Genomic DNA, 8613 nt, shown 5'->3' with positions numbered 1-8613 from the left:
CCACTGAGCCATCTCTCCAGCCCTCTACTTTGTTTCTTTCCCATTCTTTGCAATGTAGTTTTATGGGAGGCTATTTTTTACTGCAGACTTGAAGAGCTACCATTCACTGGCTCAGATGCTTGGTCGCAGGTCTGCAGTCTCAGCCTGAGCACCTGCAGCTCCCTAATTGTGTATTTATTATATATTTAAATATCTAAAGTGATATTGAAGAAAAGAGATTTGGATTTTACATACAATTCAGATAGTATAGTTAAATAAGGCATGCCTAAGAGTCAAAGAAATATGTCACGTGCATTTCAGGCACTGAAATTAATTTAACTGGTAGGGAATTAAAAAGTCACGTTTACTTGCTGGCAGCCAATTTTTACTAACTAGTATTTTCTCTAGGGTTTTTTTTTTTTTCATGTAATTAGCACAGGGTCTACAGGGTCTCACTACACAGATTGGACTCATAATGATGCTCCTGTTTTCAGCCTCCCAAGTGCTGGGATTACAGGTACCTGCCACCATGTCCAGTCTCAATCCACAACTCAGCGTGTCCAGGGGGTGGGACCAGCACAGCACGCTGGGGATCGAGCCCCAGTCCCTGTGTCTGCCTAAGTAGGCGCTTTAGTGCACTGAGCTCTCTGGCGGGCCCTTAGCTTTTTGTTTTATTATTTTCATTTAAATAATTTATGTCTTCAAGCTATCAATGCATCTATTGACTCAAAGATTTTATCAATCAGGTTTTAAGTGCATCTGAGCAATTCAATAGCATAGGGATACAGTATTACAGGGATGTATAAAAAGTTGTATAGGTGATGAGGAAGAATTCTGTAAATATTTGCTTCAAAGTCAGAGACTTTTAGGGGACATGTGCATATCTTAATTAAAAGCATTTCTGGGAGCAAAATACTTTTGCATACGCTCCACTTTCACTCACTCAAGCAAGATAAGTGAAGTCTCTAATATGTGCAATTCCTGAATGCAAACTACATGAGGCGGTACTTACTGAAAGTGCTGATAGTGGCAAAATGTTTTGACATGAACTGAAGTTACTCGTGGCTTCTTTAAGTGTTCCAGCTGTCACTTTCTTGGATGCTTGGTTGGGGGGTCTGCAGTCTCAGCCTGCGCACCTGCAGCTCCCTAATTGTTTATTTATTATATAAATAAATGATTTGCCCACGAGCTTCCTACTCCAGCTCTGTGCCGCCACGAAGCCCCTCTGTCCTCTGCACTTCCTTTCGCTCCTCTGCTCTGAACTTTCCTCCGCATGTTGTTTCTTTTTGTACTTAAAATAACCAAGACTCTCTTCCTTTTTAATATGGCCCCAACCTAGTTAACAGTCAAACTGGAAAGAAAGGCAGGCCAGATAGCTCAGAGGATTAAAGCGCCTGCTTAGGCAGACACAGGGACCAGGATTCAATCCGGGCTTGCCGAGCCGGCCCCGCTCCCAGGGTGCACTGAGATTTGGATTGAGACTGGGCTTGGTGGTGTGCCTGTAGTCCCAAAGCTTGGGAAGCTGAAAACAGGAGGATCACTGAGTCAAATCTGTGTAGTGAAACCCTGTAGACCTTGTACTAAATACATTTTAAAAAATGGAAAGAAAAAGGTGACAATCATACTTACATCAAAGTAGTGGTAGTTTGGCAGCTAGTATCAATATTAGTGACCAAAGACAATCCTGTTCCCCTTGGGATTATAATTTGTCAAGGTCAGCATGTGATAATTTGTCAAGGTCAGCATGCGTATCCGTCAGCTTTCTGGTTGACACACAGTGCCCAACAACCACAAGTTAAAGGAAAAAAAAGTTTTCATTTGTCTCCTGTTTTAAGGGGATTCAGTCCATAGTCTGATGGCTCAAACACAGAAGCCTCATGACGGAAGGACACGTCAGGCCAGAGCCACTCAGCTCATGGTACTCAGGGACCTGAGCAGGAGAACAGGGCAGGGGAGGGGCCAGGACCTATGTGACACGTAAGGGCAGGGACCAAGCCACCAGGATCTACACAGATGGGCCTCAAGCACGCCCTGCCCTTCTCCGGCTACCTCCCAAGCTGACCAAGTAGACGCAGTCGGTCTCATTTGGTTTTCCTCTTGAAGGCACTGAATTATTAGCGTGTAGGAGACGCAGAGCTGTCTATCACAGAAGTCGTCCTGATGTCCTGCAAAGAGGCTCCCGGACAGAATCAGAATTCAGCACTGACAAACTCTCGTGGTTTGCAGTTTCCCTTATGAGCTTTGCCTTGTCAACATGCCACATGTGCTGTTATCTGGTTAATTTTTAAATACCAAGTCAGCTTACTAACTGGCCTCTATATATTCATGTAGAAATAAAATGTACCTCACAATGGTAAATGAAAACCTGACATTTGATAAATATCGATATCCAGGCCAGGCCAAAGAGCTCAGCAGATTAAAGCACCTGCAAGTAGGCACAGGGACCAGGGGTTCGATCTCCAGGCCTGCTATGCTGGCCTCACCCCTGTGACATGCTGAGACAGCAGTTGAGACTGGGCGTGGGGTGTATGTCTGTAATCCCAGCTCTTGGGAGGCTGTAAACAGGTGGATCACTATGAGTCCGATCTAATAGTGAGACCCTGAACACCCTGTAAACTCTTCCCTAAAATACAGAAAAAAATTGATATCCACAAAAATATTAAAACTGAAAATATCCATGCACTACCTAAAATACCAAATCCACTAAAAATTGGAATATAGAGTTTTATTTATTCTGTATTATATGCTGACATGAAGACAACTAAAACATTTTGGAGAACTTTACATAAACAGATTATGTAGGAAACATTCGTATCAGTGTAAATCTTCTGCTTGAATAAAATTTTGCTATTCTCAAAACAGATTCGCCAGGAGACTTCCACTCTAAGGAAGCCAAGCCACCACCAACAGTTAAGGCCTGTAAGAGTAGTGTCACCCTCTTGCGTGGGGGCCACTCTGCAAGCTGCAAACTGAAGCCTTAGGAACCTGGCCTGTGGGAAACCCGGGCCTCCCGTGGACTCCTGTGGACTCCCGTGGATCCGTGGGTGCCTGCTGCCGTCATGCTGTGGCTCCAGTCATGTGAATCAGCTCTGCTTCCTGGACTGCGCCTCTATCGCTATCCGGCTGAAACTGCGAAGCATGGCTTGATAACAGTGTAGCCTTCGAAATCTTGCTCACTGATGAAAACGCCCTTTCACACCTTCCCTTCACTGATAGCCTTCCTATCAATTTGGAAGTGGCTTTCCCTTTAAACATCGTGCCTCTCAGCCAATGAGTGGGTCAAGGAGTTATGGCTGCTTTTAAGGCCTGGCACCTAGAAAACACCTGTACTAAGACTGTTATTGGAATTTCATGAGGAAGACACCAAGAAAGCAAGTAATGGGGGAGGGATGGCTGAGAGGAGGACCTGCTTGGGCTTGGGACCACTTTCCATAGAGTGAATAGGATTTCTGAAGAGGACATGCAATGTCTCAAGATTGCAAAGGATTTTCCGAGCATGACAAGGTTGTAAAGATCAACAAATCTGTAGTTGAGATGACAAATGTGTTTGACCTGGGTGTGCAGGAGGACCCTGAGGAGCTCCAAGAGAAAGGTTCTTAGCAACTGACTAGGGAGAAACTGTTGGAACTGGGAAGGTACTGGAGCAGAAATGTACAGCTGAACAGGGTGCAGGAAACAAGGAGGTAGGGCAGATGAAAAAGAGGACCCTTCCCACCTGAGTCACAGGGACAGATGAGGCGACAGCTTATGCAAGCCTCAGCAGGCATCTCAGAGGTTGCAAACATGGACCCCATCCTCAAAGGCTCTCAGTATTACACAATGATGTTCCAAGCACATCGGCTCCTAACAGGGAGATCAGTGATGATAAACAAACCAAGCAAACCTCCTCGGACCTGTTTCTGAGAACAATAAAAGAAAAGTTTCTCACAAAGCACCTTGGGGGATCTCAGGGGATCTGAGAAGGGATCATCCCAGAAGAGGACAGCTATCTCCCCTGAAGAGCTTCCCCGGGATGAGAGTGGAGAAGGACCATCATACTGGTGGCCCTGACTGTAAGATGAGGCTGGGCTTGCTTCTCAATCTGAACAAAAGGAAACATCATAGCATAATCTCCTGAGGTCTGCATGAACAAGACAAGGGTCCAATCCATTTTACTGAAAACAAAGAGTCATTCCAGAAAATTGGGGAACTTCTTCCAAATTCAATGTTAGGTCTTCAGACAACAATTCAAATAAAGAGAATTCCATAAAGAGAAAAAAAGCAAACACAGCGTTCATTCAACCCAATACTTCTTATTCTTAGCTTTAAAATTACACAGAGGTGGAGCCTTGCCCTTGTTTTGTGTGCATGACTCCACTGGACTCCCTCTGGTGAACTCTTAAGATTGCCCACGTCAGACCTGTGCCTCCCCAGGACCCCAGCAGCCCAGGCAGCCCTAGCAACTGGCTCTCAGTGGGTGCCTCATCTGTACTTCTGCTGTGGCCAGCGCTCTGTGAAGACTGAAACGGAGCAACCTGTTCAGGGTCCTCGCAGGACAGAAACAGAAGGGAAATCCTGACATGAAAAAAACTGCTTCAAAAGGAACGAAAACCTGGAAAGGAGAGAAAGATAGGCAACAAAGTAGAGCCTGAAGATGAAGGGAAGACCAAAAAGCAAGAAAAGCTGACCATGAGGGGAGGCCAGCACCTGAGGAAAGCTGGAGGATGAAGGAGAGCCAGATGTTGGGGGGCAAGGGGAACATGAAGGCCAGCCTGATGCACAGAGCAAGTCAGGGAAGCTCAACCCCAGAGTGAAGGCAGAGTAGATTCCAGCAACGGCCACCGAGCAGGCAGCTGCCCCCCGAGAAGCCCCTCGATGAAGGCCATGTGCCCCGCAAAGCAGAAAGAAAAACCAGTAGGGAAACTGAGGATTCCCCAAAAGACGCTCAAGAGAATACACAGGATACCCATTTTAGCAGGGAGGAGATGATGGGAGAGTTTGCAGATATGTCAAGGAATTGGGAAGAGACAAAGAAAAAGCAGAGGATAAATAATTCTTATTGGATTCAAAGAGAGCTCCTGGACGCATACCTGCAAGGAGCCCAAGGCTGCCAGGGGGTGAGAGGTGCCCGCAAAGGCTGAGGAGGCTTGCTGACGCCCCATACCTTCAGTGACCTGGCGTTCTCTTCTGACTTTTCTGTTGCAACACTGCTGGCCCTGCTTCCCTTGGTGGATACGTGCCAGGGCCTGCAGTTTAACCTTAAGCTGATACTTTGCTCCAGGTGTCCGTCTCCTTTCCACCTACTGTGTTTTGTCTCTTAGTACTGGATTTTCTGTCATGTGCATGCAAGAGATGTCCATGGTATGTTGTAAAATAATAATAAAAATGCAGTGTGCAAAACCAAACAAAAAAGTGTCCAGGATGAGAGAGAGCAGTACATCCTACTGTAGAAACAACGATGCTTCTGCATTCTTGTTATCTGTGTATTCCTCTTTGTTCTTAGTTTTACAAATACTGAAAATCTATTTCTCAGTGATACAGTTAGAGTGATGCTCACTTCGACAACCTCATCTTCACGCAGCTACTTGCCACCCGTGGTAGAGCGTATCTGCCAAGCGTCTAAAATGCCGGAGTCTCTAGAAGACGTCCCCCGGCTCTCCCACGCTCCAGAAGGTCTGCGCGGCAGCTACGCAGCACCACGTGCCCTTCGGAGGAGGAGGAAGGAGAGGGGGAAAAGAGGGGGAGGGGAAAGGAGGGGGAGGGGAAAGGTGGGGGAGGAGGGAGGAGCGAGGAGGAGGGGGAGGAGGGAGGAGCGAGGAGGAGGGGGAGGAGGGAGGAGCGAGGAGGAGGGGGAGGAGGGGGAGGGAGGAGGAAGAGGCCCTGCTGCTCTGGGGCGGTTGATGATGTGAACTGTCTAACCGTATGATTATATCAACGTCTAATCTGTTCAGTTCGGGTTTGTTTTTTTAATCTTTGTTTATTTATTTATTTATTTATTTGGTACACGGCATGCGGTGCTGGGGATCAAAACTGGGTCCTTGCACTTGCCAGGCAGGTGCTTAGACCACTAAGCTATCTCCCCAGCCCCTAAGCTGTTCAATTTGATTAACATTTTGATAACCAGAGTCATTTCTTTATCCCCTATACAGGGAAAATTAAAGCAAATTTTAAATCCAGATCTTACCTGAGCATAACAAGCTGAATCTAGTAAAATCTGCAGACTACAGCTTTATTTAAAAATACTTTCCGGAGCTGGATTCCTATCATCTTGTGTAGTGAGATCCTCTGGCATTTCTAATGCTTTTATTATTATTTTTATTCTCTTTTAAAAAATAAGAAAGTCGCCAGGGAGATGGCTCAGTAGAATAAGCGCTTCCCTGGCAAGCGCAAGGGCCTGAGTTCAATCCCCAGTTCCGCAAAAAGAAAAGAAGAAATATTTAGGGATGTGATCATTAAATTTTCTTTTTCAAAAGATCTCAATGGGGGGGGAGATCTCAATCAAATTTCATTATTTATCAAAAGACCTCAACTTCCTTCCCTCTCTCCCTCCCTCCCTTTTTCCTTCTTTCCTTCCTCCCTTCCATCCACCACTCCCTCTCCTGGTTTACCTGCCTTCCTCCCTTTCTTCCCTGCTTTCCTTTCTCTCCTACAGCACACTAGAGCTCCACCTTGCAGCACCTGTCAGAAATGACGGGCTCTTTCCACGCACTCTGCGCTGGGACAGCACAGCCCTAACTGGACGCAGCCTTAACTGGACCCAGCCCTGCTCTCTGGGCTTCTTGGCCTGTAGAAGTATTATTTCAATAAATTTCTGTTCAGTGTGAGTTGCAGCTATTCTGTTACAGTGATAAAAATTAGACTAAGAGAAGTTTCTGCAACACTGATCAGTTACACACACGCGCGCACGTGCACACACACACACATGCGCACACTTACGCACACACGCACACATACGCACATGCACACAAGCGCACACGCAACATTGTGCACGCACACCCGCATACGCGCACACACGCACTCACTTGCACACACCGCAGAAGTGCATCATCCCCCAGTGCTGGGTGCCGGAAGTCCCAGCAAAGCACTACAGGCTTGATTCCCTCACGGAGATCTGACCAGCCAAGACGCTGAGTGTGAAAATTAAAAGATAGCATATCACAGTTACCGCCATTAATGCCCCTCAAAGCTCGGCCCGCTCTCCCTGAAGACATGTATTCCATTATTTTTGCCATTTTCTAAAGCCGCTCTGAATCCCTCTCACGAGTTTGTTTGTTGCGCTGTGGCGGCCTCCGCGGCCTGAACTGATTCCGTTTCCTTTGCAAGGTCAGTGTGGCACTCAGGAAGGGTCGGCGGTCCCGCGGCGCCAGAGGCGGTGACGACGACGCGGCTGTTCGGAGCCCGCCCTGCCGCTGGTGCTCCGCGCAGTCTCCGCCCACCGCTCCCGGGCCTGTCTCTGGCGACCCGGCGTCCTCGGCTGGGGAAGCGCCGCGCCACCTCCGCCGTCACGCCCGGCTAAGCGTGTTTGTCCGCGTCCGCCTGGTCTTCTTCGGTTAGGACCCCAGGCACGCGGTGTCCCCACCTAATCGCGTCTGGGCTGACCCTGTTTCCAAAGAAAGCCTTGGGGTCAGGACACCGCCTCATGCGTCACTCGCATGTTGTCAAAGCACAGAGCACCCCATGCGGGGCAACCGCTACAGATGAACTGCCAAACGGGGCTCAACTACAGATAGAAAATTAAGAAGCAGATACAACAATTTTAGAGTATGAAAATTTATTAAGCAGTTAAATGAGCATAAATTTAGCTTTCAAAATGCCCTCTACTTGTCTAATACTCCTTCGTGAATTCTATAAATGAGAAAAGATTTTAATTGCTAGGATATAGGAGTTAAAACTAAAATTTTATCATGGTCTACTGGAATCTTACGTGACTACAATAATTTTCTTAAAGAAAAGGTAATTTTTCAAATTTCATACATATCTAATTTCCTCATTGACAGGAACGATGCTCACTCGCCTTTCTGACCTGAACTTCATTTAGGGTGCTTCATTTACAATTATGCTCAGGATTAATACTTCAACAGGAGTGTTCTAGTCATAAATAATGCCTTCAAAACTCCACCTTCCTAACTGGAAGTTTTCATTTTTCCTAATCTACACTCTCTTCCTACATAAAGTTGTACAAATCATAAAACATTGCATACATTACAAAATGTTCTTTTCATTCTTTGAGGATGTTTATCTAAAGAAGAGTTTATTCTAGCTCAAGAACGTTAGCTGCAGTAGCTTAGCGGTCATTTTTCTTGCCCTCTTCGTCATCTTAAGACTCCCTGCTGTTCCTCCAGGCACGCGGCTCCTGCTACCTCTAGCAGCTGGCGCTGTCCTATTTGTAGCTCACTGTTCCCACAAGAGCTTTCTCTTGCCGGTTGCCCGGGCTTAATACAGTCTTCCTGCTACCCGCGCTGGAGCGGGCGTGATGTTTTTTCCTATGATATCTCTTTAGGATGCAGTGCGTTGCATATACTTTTCGGAATGTCTGTATGAATTTTTAAAGTGACTGTGCAATAAAGAGAAGTAATACAGGAACAGCAGTCATATGGAATAATCAAATATTCCTTTCTATAAAAATTAAATTTTTCTATGCCCGCATATATATGA

The 8613-nt window shown here is 46.4% G+C and overlaps 1 pseudogene; it reads left to right on the top strand.

Annotated features, from left to right (window-relative positions):
* Positions 1 to 7512, top strand: part of LOC101583937 — an 83326-nt pseudogene extending 75814 nt beyond the window's left edge.
* Positions 7513 to 8613: the final 1101 nt, after the last annotated feature.

The sequence above is a fragment of the Octodon degus genome, unplaced genomic scaffold, assembly GCF_000260255.1.
Source record: "Octodon degus isolate 3935 unplaced genomic scaffold, OctDeg1.0 scaffold00108, whole genome shotgun sequence".
NCBI classification, from domain to species: domain Eukaryota; kingdom Metazoa; phylum Chordata; class Mammalia; order Rodentia; family Octodontidae; genus Octodon; species Octodon degus.
This window is presented reverse-complemented; position numbering and strand designations above follow the sequence as displayed.